This window comes from Lottia gigantea, assembly GCF_000327385.1.
Source record: "Lottia gigantea unplaced genomic scaffold LOTGIsca_35, whole genome shotgun sequence".
Lineage (NCBI taxonomy): Eukaryota > Metazoa > Mollusca > Gastropoda > Lottiidae > Lottia > Lottia gigantea.
The window spans coordinates 1,753,712-1,770,609 of record NW_008709190.1 but is presented as its reverse complement, the minus strand read 5'-3'; positions in this window follow the sequence as shown (position 1 = coordinate 1,770,609).

Sequence of the window (16,898 nt, the reverse complement as noted above, 5' to 3'; positions counted from 1 at the left end):
GACAGTCTGTGCCCTATGTGTCCCCCAGTCTCGGATGGCTGGCTCCGCCACTGTTTATCATTAACTAAGTGAACCTCTATAGAATTATTTATTGGAAAGAGATTAATACGTACACTGATGCATTATTAATAAGGAATTAATTCATGTGACTTCTTTGTGACCTCGGTCCTGTGCGAAAATTGTGCCAATTTTTCGACTTTGGGCCTTAATTACATTCAAGATTAACAATGAAGGTCTAATTGTCAATTACTCGAACACATTCCTCTTTGGAAACTCTCTTATTTTGCAAAATATAAACCAACTATTGTTGAACAGTTTGAAGAAATCACAGAAAAGTCGGAGATGTGTTCGATGTTATTATGTCCTTTCTACGAGTTTGTATACAAACCAGTTGACCGAATTTCTTATCTGAAGAGTAAAAAGAACCAATGGTCACAACCTTTTGAAACGTAGAAGGAGGAAAAAGGATACTCTCCGGGTTAAGGTACGAATAGACCACGTCTATTCGCGGCTTTATATTGGCATTATTTAACTTGACGTTTAACATTTCGAGATTTAAGTGAATCCGTAGTGAACGGGTTAAATTGACCCACATTAATGTATTCACAGACAAGCCTTGTTAAAAATACTCCACATAATACATACCACGTGATAGCTTCACATTTCATCCTTGATTATTTACGGTTTTGCACACGAGATTCACATATCTTCAATGTGAAGCGACATAATGTAAACATGAAAATACTACTAACGTTTTATAGTGGAAATTTATTTTTAGTCGGACTTCAGGTATGTGATCTTTGCAGATAAACAGCGATAATAGCTGTAAAATACAACCTTGTAAAATGTTAAATTCAAGTTTGATACATACTTCTCAATACAATCGCCATCATAGATTAAAGATGGGTTCTCTTATTTTCATTTATAAAAGTGAAAATGCTAATACTTAAATGAATAGTGAGTAGAGGTATTCCAATGACTTTAAAATTTATTAGCATTTATGAATGGTTAGAACTCTTTATTTTATGCAATAAAGATATGATTAAGAATACATGATAATTCTTTAAAAACACCAATTTGTCAAATAGTTTGCTTAATTTGACTCTAAAAAAAACTAAGGAAACCCATTTTTAATGCAAACGCGAAGTCGAACTGTGATCAAATTATATCACAAGAAGGGGCATTAAAATGACACTAAAAATGTGAGGCAATGAAATGGCACTAACAAATAGAGGTATTGGATTGACACTATCTATTAGAGACATTGAGATGGCAACAACAAGTAGGGGCATTGAAATTCCCTGACAGGTAGAGATGACACTTTAGATGACAGTAACAGGTAGAGGCACTAAAATGGCAGTAACAAGTAGAGGCACTAAAATGACAGTAACAAGAACAGACACCAAAATGAAAGTAGAGGCACTAAAATGACACTTAACAGGTAGAAGCACTAAATGACACTAACAAGAAGTAGCATTAGATGACACTGACAAGTAGAGGCACTAAAAGACACCAAATTGAAATGAAACTAACAAGTAAAGGCATAAGACTGAACTAACAAGAAAGGCTAACAAAAAATGAAACTAACAAATAGTGACAATGGCAAAAGAAGCAGATGTCCACAGCCCCAGGTGACGTTTTGTGAAATTCAATTGCCCATGCTCCCTTCAACTTCTTGATTATCTAAACTACATCCGTCACACATTGCCTTGGGATTAGTCAAAATAATGAAACGGAAGTAATTGAAGAGTTATAAAAAAAAACATTAAGTATCAGATTATGTAGAAACTTGAAAGTTGATTAAAGTGCTATATAATGTGTGTCTAGTAACCGCCAAATTGACCATGACGGCTGCAGGACTTTTCAAATTTATTTCGATTTCATTCTATGGGATTCGCCACTAGTAATTGATGGTATACAATAAAAGCCGTTCGTAAAAAGTGAACTCGTTTATTAATCATTCTATAACAGTAAAATCATTTGTAATCATTTCAACGTCGTGAAAACCGTCACATCTGCTTCACTCTGAAAAATAAAGTTAACTATTACAATGTATTAGTATGTTTTTAATATGAAAAATAAGTGAACTGGAAAAGAATGAACAATGCTGGATAATCGATTTTCATAGTCTTTAGATATACGGGTAGAGGATCATATCAGACATGGCATCATCTAAACCCTCGTTGAAAACTTTGGACATCTGATATCCGTATGAATTTGTTTTCGTTTGTTTTTATAACTCGTGGCCAAATAGAAGCAAAGTGTGTACGTGATTCATAGAAAGTTCTCTAGTGAACAGATTGCCGAGAGCACGAGTAATCGCTCGATCATAAATTACGAATGTAATGAAATAATACGTGCTGCTTATAAAAGATTAATATTTAGGAGATTACGTCAAAAGATCTCATTGATCTGATGATGACAATGTAAATTATTGAAACGTTACGCGTAGAATAATCTGTCATTAAATCGTATTCTATTTTTAATGATTAAAAAGAGGGCACGACACTTAACAAATTAACAGAGAGATTCTTAAGTACCTAGCCTAGTGATACTAAAAGTTTGAACTAGGTTTCATAAGATATTGATAGGCCTATGTTATGTTCGCCATATAGTTCTACGTCATCATATTCTCTGTAGATGCGTTTTAACTCAATTTTGCAACTAGTCATCAATTGGCCGCTATTTTCTGCATCATTGTTTCTTTAAATGAAATACACAATTCGCATAAAAAGACACGACATAATTGGGAAGGGAAAAATACAGATTTTTCAAGTTTGAAGGGAAATAACTCGTCTCGTGGTATCAAACTCGTGTGTTAGCTTCAACGAATTTGTAAACAGAAGTATATGTCTTCAGTACTTAAACATTCGTTGTATGTGTTTAGAAGCCTTGGAAAGATCGAAATTTTTTTCCCTTAATCTCGTCCCTGTTTTCGAAAAGTGACGGAAGGATAAAAACAAAAATTTTGAATTTCGGACAAAAAATTAAAAAATACGTTATTTCATCATTATCAGTCCGAAACATACAAATTAAAACTTCGAACACAAATTTTGAAAATACCGACAATTCACATGTGTTTTTTAAAGGACACTTTTTGAAAACGACCTTACCATTTTGCTTTCAATTTTGCTTAACAAATCATATCCGCATTTTATAAGTATAATCAAATGAAAGTAAATGTAATTCATGTCCACCAACGCCAAAACCAAACATCAGTTAGAGGTTAACATTTGGTCGTAAGGTCGTCGATGGTCAACTTAACCAGCCAGCTACATATGCATGGAAACGTATAGAAGGTTACTTACAGGCATGGTCGTGACAATGGGCATGGTGTGAATTTTTATGTTGTTCGACATGCTTCAATTTAGTGAAACATGGTGCTGTCTTATTGTCATCTTTACAGCAATCGGTTTCAGGTGAACAGCAATCTTTGTCATCAGTACAACAATCCTTTACATCAGTACAGCAGTCCTTTGCAGAGGTACAGCAATCTTTGTCTGGAATGCTGCAGCCTTTACCATCATCACAACACCCGTTTGAACTCTTACCTGGAATTGCCAAATATTTCATCAGCTGAATTACACTTCAAGAAGAACTCAATTCTTGGAAATTCAAATATGTTGCTTTATATTACTAACTACTTAAGGACTAGGACACTGTTCTTTAGAAACATTTTGCTTTCTAGAAATCATCTCAGACCAATATGAGTACAAGTAATCCAAAATGTATATCATTACCAAGATTGAAGAGACCAACAGCTGCGGTCATTCCAATGTTTAAGCATAGGAGTGTAATTTTAAATGGTGTTTTACAGCAAGAGGTCTACCTTGACAACTTAAATTGTTTACAATATTTACCCCACTTGTTAAAGGCGGTTAGAGAAAAATGAAATGAATGGAGTTTTACGTCCTATTCTTCTGCAACTAATTGGCCTAATGAAAACGAAAAGGCGTTTGGAAGAATTAGTTTAACACGGGCAGTGACAGATGCATTTCAGTGAAAAAATTCTATTTGATGGATTATATCTTGTATTAAATTAAACACCTATGTCAATCAATCAATCCTTTGCTAATCAATCATACCCCCGAAATGCATATAAAATACTTACATTTGTCTGCCATTGTCAACGTGAAGTGTACATCCAATGAGGTTTAAACTCTCAATCAATTTAAAATTTCATTTGCACACGATTATATTTATACTGATATATGTCATAGTGCAGTGTGTATATACATCACGAGAACCAGCTTATAATAATATCAAAAGAATTTCAAACGGCGGATACAATATTTTTTGAGCCGATAGGCACTCGTGAAATAGGTGACTAGGCATTGGTGAAAATTTCATCCATCTTCCAACTGGGCGTTCAAGATTGCATCATCCAACTCAGCGTTCAAAATGCCATAATCCAACTGGGCGTTCAAGATACCATCATCCAACTCAACGTTCAAGATACCATCATCCAACTCAACGTTCAAGATACCATCACCAAATTCAACGTTCAAGATACCTTCAACAAACTCAACGTTCAAGATGCCACCATCAACTTAAAGTTCAAAATACCTTCATACTTAATAAAAAGACAAAATAAAAGAATTCGTAGTCCAGGTCATCACCTTGCGAGCCACCCGTAATATGTTGAACATTTGTTCACAAAACCAAAACTGAAATGACAAATGAACACTGGGACAACATTTTCAAAGGGAAATACAAGAACCTTGTAATGCTTTTGATGTTGCGGATACAAAAATCAGACAAGATCCATATCAACGGAAGTCCTAAAAAATACTTTTTCGTCATATTGACATTTGTACAGAAGTAACGGTGGCTGCGTTTACTTATTTGTTATTTTTTTTAAAAGGGACCCGCGGGGAAAGGGGTATAGTCATACTAAATGCTTCAAATACGAGGTCTGAAAATTGGTTTTTGTCGAATTGGCACCTTTCTGTTAGCACTACATGATTTTGATTGTCTTTATCAAAGCGTTAAACAGAAGAGAAGAAGAGGTACAAGTTAATATGCATATGAGCACGTTTATTGTGGTACGTGTGCAGATGACAATACATTATTTTGATTTTGACAAAAACAATATATGCATTAATAAATATAACATTTAACTTCTATTATATTAAAGATGGGGTTGCTCGATTCATCAATAATATTTTAGCAAATTGGTAAAGCTGCATGAACGCTAAGCGTTATTCTTTGAACGGGTTGACCTTTGTGATACATTAAGAACTGCCGAAGAAAAATAAGGCGTCTAAAATAGAAAAGATGTTTTACAACAAAAAACAAAACGGAGATAATCTAATTTAAATCATATCAAGATTCACAATACTTTTTTTCTACACGAGGAATGTGAATATCATAATGTTGAAATAATGATATTGACCCTTAGCGTATCATTCTTTGATGATCTTAGACTTCAGAAAAGGCGCAAAAACATAAAATAGCTTTGGTCAAATTACTTTCAGTGTGATATCAGGGTGTTGCTTATCCGCAGATAATTATATTAAATATTATTGCAGGTAACCCGACATCCACACGCTTTACTGGGAACGAAATATTTATTATGTATAATTACCCGGTAACCCCGTTTCCGTTTCCGCTCGAATGCGATTGACAATCAATTATCAAATTATACAGTAACTAGACTTCACTACCCAGTCGCGATCACTGTGAGTTTTCCAAACTGGCTCCCAGATTAGCGGCACATAATTCATTTCTTATGCAAAATGTTGATGGTAAGATGGCAATCCACCTTTAATCTGACATATAATTTAAGAGGAAATCGATAATTTGAATGACAAAACTGTAATAATAATATAGAGATTATTTTGTACAAGGATGCAGTCATCAAGCAGATTCGTGATGTTAAAGTATTATTTCAAACCTTTCAAGTGTTGAAACCTTGGTTTCGAGTTGTTAGAACGAGTATTAGGCAGGATTTTCACATAAAAATATTTGAGACCTTACAACTAGGATTTCTCAATAATGAATACATAGAACTGCATTCAAGGTGATTTACCCCTTAATAATGTTCATGTGAACATTTTGGAAATAAAAGGTTCGTGTTTTGAAAAGGTTCATTTGAGGCACTAGAACTGTATGAAAATCCTCAAATTCCTTCAAAAATACCACAAACTGGGAATTTTTTCTTTTTATTATTTTATATCATTTATTAACTGTCTGAAAATTGATTACATTTTCCGTTTACAACATGGAGAAGTTTTGAGTAAGTACGAGTCGTCAATGTCATTTTAGAACACTGATTATAAAGAAGGATAAAATGCTGATTAGTTAGGCCGAACAATTCCTGTTTCTGAGAAGATACGATTGACCCCCGAAAAGGGTGACCCACTACCTTTAAGGTTTACGTTGATTTTTAACCTTCGATAAATTACAAATATGGAGCTTCAGATCAGTACAATTGGTCGTATATTAATATTCCAATCTGATATGACCAATTTCTCAATGTCTGACAAGCAGGCAATTTGTTATCAACCATCTCGTAGCGTCAGTGGAAACCTTTATATTCAGATAACGATCTCCTAGCAGTGGGAATTGGAATGAATTTCTTCGACTAGAAATTTAATATCGCTGCCTGGTTGCCTGATATATGAGAGTGATGTAATGTATTGTTTGTCGGTTTTCAGTTGTCTCTGCTGTACTTCAAAGATCATACTATACATCATTCACTTAAGCAGATTTCTATATAAATTGACAAGTCTGGAAGGTTCGAATACAAATGATGTGGAGATGCGTTGAATCTCAAAAACAAAAGAGCTTTTCACACGTTCGACTATGTTCAAAGATACAACACAAGATTCCTACCGCAGCTGTGATTAGCCACACGCGAATGAACCATTTCATTTAAACCCCATTTTAAATGTATAACTTGACATCTCATAGATATTTCATGTAACTAAGCATGTCATGTGTATAACTAGACATTTGATGTGTATAACTAAGCATTTCATGTGTATAACTAGACATTTAATGTGTAAAACTAAACATGTTATGTGTTTAACTAGATATTCTATGTGTATAACTAGATATTCCATGCATATAACTACTCATTTCATGCGTATAACTACTCATTTCATGCGTATAACTAGATATTCCATGCGTATAACTAGATATTTCTTACATCTCAGTTGTACAACTAACATTTTAAGATGTATAACATAATGTGTAACATTCAGACAATTCACAGGCAGAAAATTTAAAGAAGAAAATATATAAGATAATATAAATTCAAGTCGACGATATTATCACACTTATCACGTTAACCATTGAAGAGACAATACATATGTAGAACATACTAGAACTTTTTACGTCTCTATTATTAAAAAAAAAAAATAGACCAGTTCATGAATTTTTTAAAAATCTTTTTAATTCATAACGACGCGCAATTAAAGACTGGGACAAAACTATGCATATAATCCAATCATCATCATTGTGTCCTGGTATATTGACCAAATCATTTAGTAGCTTGTAAGAAAGTAGCCTTTGTATTCAGATAACCCAAAGTTCAATCATTCGGTCATGATTCTATTGTTCATTGGTATTGACCATGTCCAAGTGATTTTACTAGTCAACTAAAGTCTGAATAACACAGCTGATTGGTGTTAGTTTATTCCTTCATAGACAAGACGATAAATATACTTAGTGGGGAAAATACAGTTAATTATTCTAGTGGAAAGAATGAAACTAGACAACACAATAGGACCATCAACTTGCTTCACAATGGCAGCTCAAATACTGTTGATTTTTCGATGACTAAGTCGCTAATTTTCACTGAATGTACATTTGAAAGACGGCCATTTTATTCTGTTCTAATCTGGTGCATGTTGAACAAGAAGATTAATAATGACTGTTTAAAAAAAAATCAATGCCAATATTTGCTTTGTGATCGTTAACTAAAACAGACAGCATTATTGCTTTCTCTCGGGTTACAAATTTCAAAGTAGATTCCTACGATATTCTTGTTTACCTTTTTAAAGATAATTTGGAAGATCAAAAACTAATGTTCGACATTAAACATTGCGACTGGCTCTATCATTAATCAATCAATTCAGAGTGGAACACAGGGAAAAAATTACCATGTCCAAAGCAAGAATCTTTTCAATATTCCACACACTGCTTGGCACGTGATGTATCTCTCTGGGCAATCGTCGACTATTCCATTCCATAGAGCGAGTTAACGCCACTTTACATGTATATATTGATCTCGAGTTCTTAGATATATATTTGTGTACTATTGCCATGTAATCTATTCAATACCCACTGATTACTGATTACGGTTCGTGGATGATTTCTGATCGCTGATGGTCCGATCATTTATGTGGATGTAACAGATTGTTTTTGTGGGTTCCTACCCATCTACTCAAAGGTAAGGCTTTCTTTTTTAAATATTCTACCCCTATATTCTCAGCATTGTTGCAATGGAATTTGATTTATCCAATTGATAACGAAAAGCCGGGCCTTAACTTAAAAGAATTTCGGTAAAACCTTTGAAACTCTAACAGAGAATCTTCATCAAACGATGCATTACCCATGTCTTACATCTTTCTGCAAGTGAGCGAGGGACATACTACTGTAGACATACCAGTAACATTACAATTTCAAATTTTTCCATTTTAAAAACTGGTCTGATAATATTTATTTAACATACATGTATATATATTCAACAACGATGACACACAAAAAAATGGCATCTGCCATACATTTTTAAAAATAGAAATATGATTGTTACGCAAAATATATTCAAAAAGTAAGTTATAAGTTTTTTTCAGCATAAAACTAAACAGTTAAAGGAAACGTTGACTAGCTGAGCAATTTCAAGAATATTCTTTGATCAAATGGCGATTAAAAGATGCCTTGACTAATCCCGATAATGGACTTTACATAACAGTATTGTGTTTAAAGAAAAGGAATAAAGGTTTACTAACAAAACTTAATGTTTATAATTCTGGATAGGATACATATTGGCTTAAACAGAGAGAGCAGATAAGAGTAAATCTGCTCTCCGAGGATAACACTGTGACAAACCGAATTTACGAACATACATGATCACGAGTGCTAAAATGTCTTACATGACAAAAATAACTGCCATCAAAACCCCAACCAAAGACAAACATCACAATGAATTTTAAATAGGACTTTGAGCCTCACGTGCGTGACGTTCTGTGCTACACGTGAGCAGTGGCAGCTGCAGTACTTTTAATTGGGAGGGACCGTCCCAAATTATTTTTAATATAAAGATTTTCAATCCCTGTAGACCGTCTTCATTAGCCCACATATTGCAGAAAAGTAGGACGTAAAACTCCATTAATTTCAGTTCATTTTGCATTTCAGAGGCTTTCTTTTCCCTTCTTCCATTTTGCCTTTTACTTTATTTTTTCTCTCTCCATTGTTCTCGTTCTTTGGGGTGTTTAGAAAATAAAATAAAAATAGTACATACACGCTTACAACGGTACATGTACATTCCCCGAACGTAAATAAACATGTATAGAAAAGCAAACACAAACATAATATGTGAGATTGTAAGGAAAAGATAAATTCGAACACTTTTTTTCATTAAAATTCTCTAAATACTTTGTCCCTGACATATTCAAAACAAAATATTATTTTCTGAAATATTTGGTATAACTGTGTTACATATATATTTATTAAAATATTATGTCAAATTAAGTCAATGTTTTTGTAAACGAACGCTATTGCGTATATATTGATGTTTTGCCTCAAGCGATGGTATTCTATGGTGAATCGTTCACTTCAGAAATCTTTCATCTTCAATCATCTCATTCTTCCAAACTGTAATCTGAATTAAAATCTATCCAATAGATGAACTACACTACATGAGCATGTGCCAGAACCTCATGTCTGAGGCTATGTTTGAATGCCTATTTCTATGATCTAATGATCATTTATCATTTGGAAATCTCGTTTCTCCATTCATGTTCCTTAACAATCGAAAACCTTAATGAACATATTCCGTAATTCGACAGAAATCTAAAAGTTCTATTCAGTCCTCCATGGAAATTGGGTGTTTTTCCACCAAGGATGCACTTCAAAGAGTCCAGAGAGCTAATACTGTTATTTTGGATCCACTCAACGGTCCCTCGACTCTGCTTATGGTCAAGATTTTCGGTCAGGTCGGGTCTGTTTTCCTTCTAATACTAATACTTAAGCTCTTGCATCTAAGTCAAAATCGTTAACCATGCTTGTGCTCAGCAAACACCAATATTATGTCGCGTGTTAACAGCTAAACTGGGTTGGTCACAAAAAACGACACTCCCCGACTGACATGTTCAAATCAAAACAGACTTTTTGGAGGATCATTATGATGAAGACAGGTTAGTATCATTCTCGTAGCGTAGAAGAAGGTTCTATTTACAGTCGACCAGCAAAACAAAGTGAGTCTAATGAAATTAGCCAATAATAGAAACATTAATTGGTAGTGGACAGAAACAATTTTCTTAACTTTCCGCTCTCTAGATAATTAAAAGAAAATTACGCACTTAACCCTTTAAACCCAGTGTGTCCAGGGCACTGTAAGTGTTAACTGGCTAACCTACTTTAACGAACTGCCATACATAGACTTTAATAATTAATCACCATTGGTGCTTGGTGATCTTGATAAAACTATACCATAAAATTTGTTATTAGCTGAAACAACTCTATAATAATTGTCTACATAATGGTGCTATTAAGTTCGATTCTCTCAGAATGGACTAAAGCTTATAAAGTAGATATGAAGGGGGTCAGACTAGAACGAATTTTATAAAGAAATATTGTGTCAGATCATGGATAGCTAGTATGCTTCCCACAGAAAATATGCGAAATTGAACTTGAAGTGATGTGCGACGCATTTACATGTCATTTCATTCATATGTGGGAAAGTGAAAATACAAAACCCTTAGTGAAATTATAAAACCTCTAAGTGAAATTATAAAACCCCTTAGTGAAATTATAAACCTCTAAGTGAAATTATAAAACCTCCAAGTGAAATTACAAACATCTAAGTGACATTATAAAACCTACAAGTTAAATTATAAGACCTCCAAGTGAAATTGCAAAACCCCTTGGTGAAATTATAAAACCCCTCAGTGAATTTACAAACATCTAAGTGAAATTATAAAAACCCCTCAGAGTAACCCCATTCATAGCTTAGTTACCCTTATTCATACTGGAAGATCGATCTGGATTTTCTACTAAATGATGGAATGCGTTAAATCGACGATGATAATTGAAGAGTTCTCTAAACAATGTTTGAGTGGTATCGTATATTGTAGACCATCAAAATCCTATTCAAGGCGCTTCAAATTGACATAACGTATTTTCTTAGAGGTGTATTGAAATTCACCAAGGTGTCATTTGTTTGAATTATTCAAGTCGCAAGGGAACCATTGAGAGGTTCGTGAGGTCATTAATATCAGCAGTAATCTAATCCAAGGGTTTACAATCTACCAAGTATATCAGAAATTCTGGGTATCAAATTAAACCTCTCCGTCTTGCAGCGGAATACAGCATAGGACATGTAATGGGAATAGTAATCTACATATTTGCTGTACCAACTGATACTACATTTTCAGCTATCCGAATCACTTATAAAAATTAAAATCCGATGTCTGGGGTAGATTAAAATCTTAAGTGGCGTCATTTGCTTGGTTAATGGGAAGAAATTTGTTCACTGGTTCTATTTACGGTCGTCGTATGAAAATCTGGTGACCTTGAATAAGGATCATTCCAATCAACCAACCTCTAAATGGGTACGCATGTTCATTAAAGATCAATGCCAAGAGGTTTGGACAAGAACTGGATGGTAGACAGGATACTCGTGAACCTTAGTTATTAACCTTGAAAAAAAATTAGTTCTATTTTCCCTTTTTTTTTTGATAGGTCCTATCCATATTTCGGATGAGCAGTTATGTTTTCCAATAGTTTTCATTTAAGATGGTTGTAAATAATTTAACAGTGACTTTAATTAATAATCAAATAACTGAAATATTTCCAAAACGTTACATATTTCTAAGCGTTAACTTCACATTTTGCATTGAAAAACACTGGATTTCAAAATCAGAATATATGACTTTCAGACAAGATAAGAAAATAGACCATAAAATCTATCCTTAATACAAATTTCACAGCCATTTCGTGTCAGCATTTCAGAATTTAATAACTTCAGCCAATGTATAGATTGATTAGTCAGGGAATAAGACAATTTGTTCTGTTTTTAACCATGCACAAAATCCATATAATCAAAAAACCAGTCATATCATATCCTTTAAGTGTTATCGAATCGACGATAAATTTTCTCTACTCAAAAGAACACTGAGAAACTTAGTCGAGAGGAAGAATTGAAATCGAAGAAAAACTCGTGCCTGAGTAAATTAAAGGAAATATAACACCTCATCATACTTGAATGAAAACCCGAAAATTTACAGACTTCAATATGAAGGCAGATACATTATAATTTGGAGTGATAGTAGGAAATTGAAAAGGCTGCAATATGTATTGAGCAGGGAATTTATAAAAATCTACACTATCGGAATGCGAAGGAGGTGATTTTACTTTACATTATGGAGCAAAGGAGGAGTAAATTATGGAATGAAGGCGGAAACATTATGTATAGGTTAATGGTCAAAAGCTTGCCAATAAGTCTAATAATGATCGTGGTACGAGGACCGAAGGAATTTTGCATTGTTAAATTTTATAAGCAGTTAGTGACAAGGATGACCGAGCTATTGCAATTATTATTCCCTTGGCTGTATCAAATTTGAAATATTAGTGTCTTTTATGAAGAGATTTTAGTGCTTTATTTCTGACAAAATAAGAATAATATTTTAATTCTAAGACCAATTATTATGACTAGTGTTCACATATTATTTGAAGTCAAGTCAATCGTGAACACAATTATAAAACAGGTCACACTTACTTGTCAAAGGACCAAGATGGGTTGCTCCAGGCTGCATTACCTGTACACGCTCTTTACTTTCATGTATGTAGTTATTGGAAGTATTGCAAAAACGGAAATTAATGTTCAAAGAATACTTCTACATTTCCCCACCCATTTAATTGATGATGGTCACAAATTAATGTATCCCACTATAACTACCTAGAGCTTTTCAGAATGATCGCTCGCACAAGGCACTCGTATATTGACCATCGCCAGCGAACATTCTCCAAACCAATATTAATCGAGCAGCGAGGGATTTCTAAATTGGGATGCGAGATTGAAGAGCTTCCTGCTAATACACTTTTTATCCTTTTTTAATTCCGACTTAACTCCCTTGTCACTCATCCTTCTATAGAATTAAAGACTTTCTATCACGATAATTTAGGCTGTTAAAGGCTTCCAATTTCTTTCGGTTCACTGTTCAATGAAATGAATAGATGTCAATACTGCAGTGAAATGATGTCAGAGCTGCTTTCTGCTTAATATACTTCCAATATCAAGTCAAAAAATGGTTATTTTACACACTGCGTTATCTTCTTGAAATGGTAACAGATAACTAATGCAGGCATGCACCAATATGTTTATGAGGATATTTGTGGATGAACAACTTTATCTTCTTTTAGGCGATCCTTGGGAAAAACTTGGCATAAAATAATATTGTGTTACTTTTCAGCCACCCTAAGCACACGTAGCTGAATTTGCATCAGATTGTCTGGAAGGAAGCGCTCGCGACAAAACTCGTCATAAAAACTAAGTAATTTACGTAACGCCTACTTTCAAGCTGTGGTTTTCAAATTAGAATTAAAAATAACAATGTATTGGTTATTCATAGAATTCACACAAAAAATTTATTTGGAAAAAAACTTTAAAACTGGAATAACAAGTTTATTATTTATCATCAAAATAGTTTTTTCAACAAAAATATTACAAAATAACATGAGATTTTCATCCCACTTTTCTGTATTAATCTTAAAATAGAATACACTAGAGTACTAGACGCAGATGAAATATGGCTCTATACTTCTTTTTGAACTATGTGAGGATATAATGGCTCAATACAATACAAGCACAGTGCAAAATTAAAAAAAAAATTCTTTCCAGACCTTCAACATCTAAAGCCCACCACAGACGAGAGGGACTAGCTGAGCTGCCTGTCTCAAGAGGTCGCGAACAAATACAACATTCTCACTTCTTAGTTTCTCGTTGAATATCAGAAAAGTAGGTTGGTGCAGAAAAATTTCAGGGTTTACTCGATTCATGTACTTGGAAAGAAAAACGTTGCCAACTCGATCAGTAGTCATAGTAGCGATTAAATGATGTTATGCGGGATTGAAGGGCCCCTCTTTCGACACACCATTATAAAAGCAAATTTCTTGATAGCTTTTCAAAAATAATCTCTTAACCATTTAAATCAATGTACCTTTTATAATACGACAGAGATCGTCACCTTCTAATATATTTAGACAAGAGCAACCAACAACAAAAAATGTTAAAATGGATCACATTCGAGGTCATAAGTGCAGTCACGGCAAGATCAAATTGTAGTTTCTGATACGTTTACAAGCTAATAATGACTTAACATAACTGTTTATAAAATCGAAATATTGAATCGAAATCGTCAGAGAGCTCATCAATATATACACAGTACATACTCAGTTTAGTTAAATTTCCGATTTTAACTGTAGTATTAAAGCGCCCAGAAACAAATGTGAACGTTCTGATGTTCGGTCGAACAACCTTACAATGGTATATGTTGGTACAACATTAGCTCTGAACATCTCCCCCGTCAGTGAAGCAGGTAAGAGGGGCTGGTATGGAAAAAGCGTCTAGTCGTTCGGATGGGACAATACCCGAAGCCCCGTGTGCTACAGGCTGTGCACGTTAAAGATCCCTCGACAGTTAGAAATCGAAAAAGACCAGGCTAATGCCGCTGTCCTGGCAAAATTTCCCACAATTGCCCGTCTTCATTAGCTCACATGGTACAGAAAAGTAGGACGTAACACTCCGTTCAGTTCATTTCATTTTCTGAACCTCTGAATATGACCTCGATGTGATTTTCTACACCAGTACCCCCGAAACCCATTGACAAGACTAAATCGATCTGGAAGTCTATAATAGCTGATAATGATAAATAAAAATAAACTACAACGTTCGTACCACGCATAATAAACTAGAAAGGAAAAAACAGTGACGTGAAAAACAGAAATCTGTTCTCCAGAGTAATCAAATTCGAGTTCAAAATAATTCATCTTAATATAGTTTATCCTTTATTAAATCCCTTGTCACTGACAATTTCCGAGAATTAAATACTTTTACGCACGATATCAGGGCTTTTTGAGACTTGGAGAGGTTTAAAATATTTCCAGGTTAAAAATATATTTAATCCTCTTTACGTAATGAATGTCAGTAGGGTGATGTGCGAGAAAGAGAGATGGAGATGATTTTTGTAATATATATTGTATTGAAGTATATGACAGCACATTTATAAACGCGCTGTTTTGAAGAAATGTTCCTTAGATATCGGCCCGAATTTCGTATAAACCAGAATATGATCATAAATAGAATGAAACTGAAATGAAATGAATGGAGTTTTTAACCTTCTTACTGCGTACGGAGTCGAGCGGAGGTAAATTTTTAAACTTCGAATGCATTAAAACGTACGATCGCATAAAGGTTGAACTATTTTGAGAAAACTGCCCATTTTTAATGGCTCTTTTGAATTCTTCGACAAAGAAAACTTAAACCGTAAAACCACGGAAAGTTTTATTGACATAGAAAACGATAGAAGAATCTCCCTTGTGAATTTAGCATCACTTTAAATGACACGAGTTTTTCAGATCTTATTTCTTCTGATTTGTCAAATCAGGTTTCTACAGTAACGAATGATATCCAATTTCTCGTTGTTTAAAGTCAAGAAATTGACCTTTTATTGACCTAAAAGTTTTATTACATCACGGAAATATGGCATGAATTATTCAAAGATTGAAATATTCTTTATGACTTGTCCCAGAGGAAGTAATTTTGTTTGAAAAAGAAATAATATATAATATATATTTACTGGTATGACCAAGTCATCTTTGAACGTGTTCTTAACTAGAATTGTCAAGTCTCCTTTCGCCATGTTCTTAACTGGTATTGTCAAGTCAACTGTTCTAAACTGACACTGTCAAGCAACGTTTGATCTTTATTAAGTCGCATTTGAACATGTTCTTTGCCTATATAACCAAGTCACCTTTGAATAATATATGTTATTTACTGGTATGATCAAGTCACCTTTCAACATGTTCTTAACTCGTCTTGTCAAGTAACTTCTGAACAGTGAAGTTTCCTTTGAATATGTTCTTAACCTGTATTGCAAGTCACCTTTGATCAGGTTCTTCACCTGTATTGCCAATAACATAATTATAATGCTTTGTCAAGTCACATTTGCTATATGTTGTAAAGTCACCTTTTAACATGTTATAATACATTGTGAAATCACCTTTTAACATGTTATAATACATTGTCTAATCACCTTCGGACATGTTCTAAAACGGCATTGTCAAGTCAACTTTGGAACATGCAATATAATACATTGTCAAGTCACATCTTAACATGTTATAATACATTGTGAAATCACCTTTTAACATGTTATAATACATTGTCAAGTCACCACTGAACATGTTGTAATACACTGTCTAATCACCTTTGGGCATGTTCTAAAATGACATTGTCAAGTCACCTTTGAACTAAGTCACACACTTGCTTAAATGATTAATGCCTTAAGGTCTGAGAAGCTTTCAGTAAAATGAAATCGATTGAATTGGTTATGAACAGGAAATTAATTCTCACGTGAATCACTTCAAAGAGAATACTTAAAAATGAAACCTAATTTCTTACGTAAAAACAAGACAAATAAGCACAAGTTTGTTGGGAAAATAATCTTTCGTTC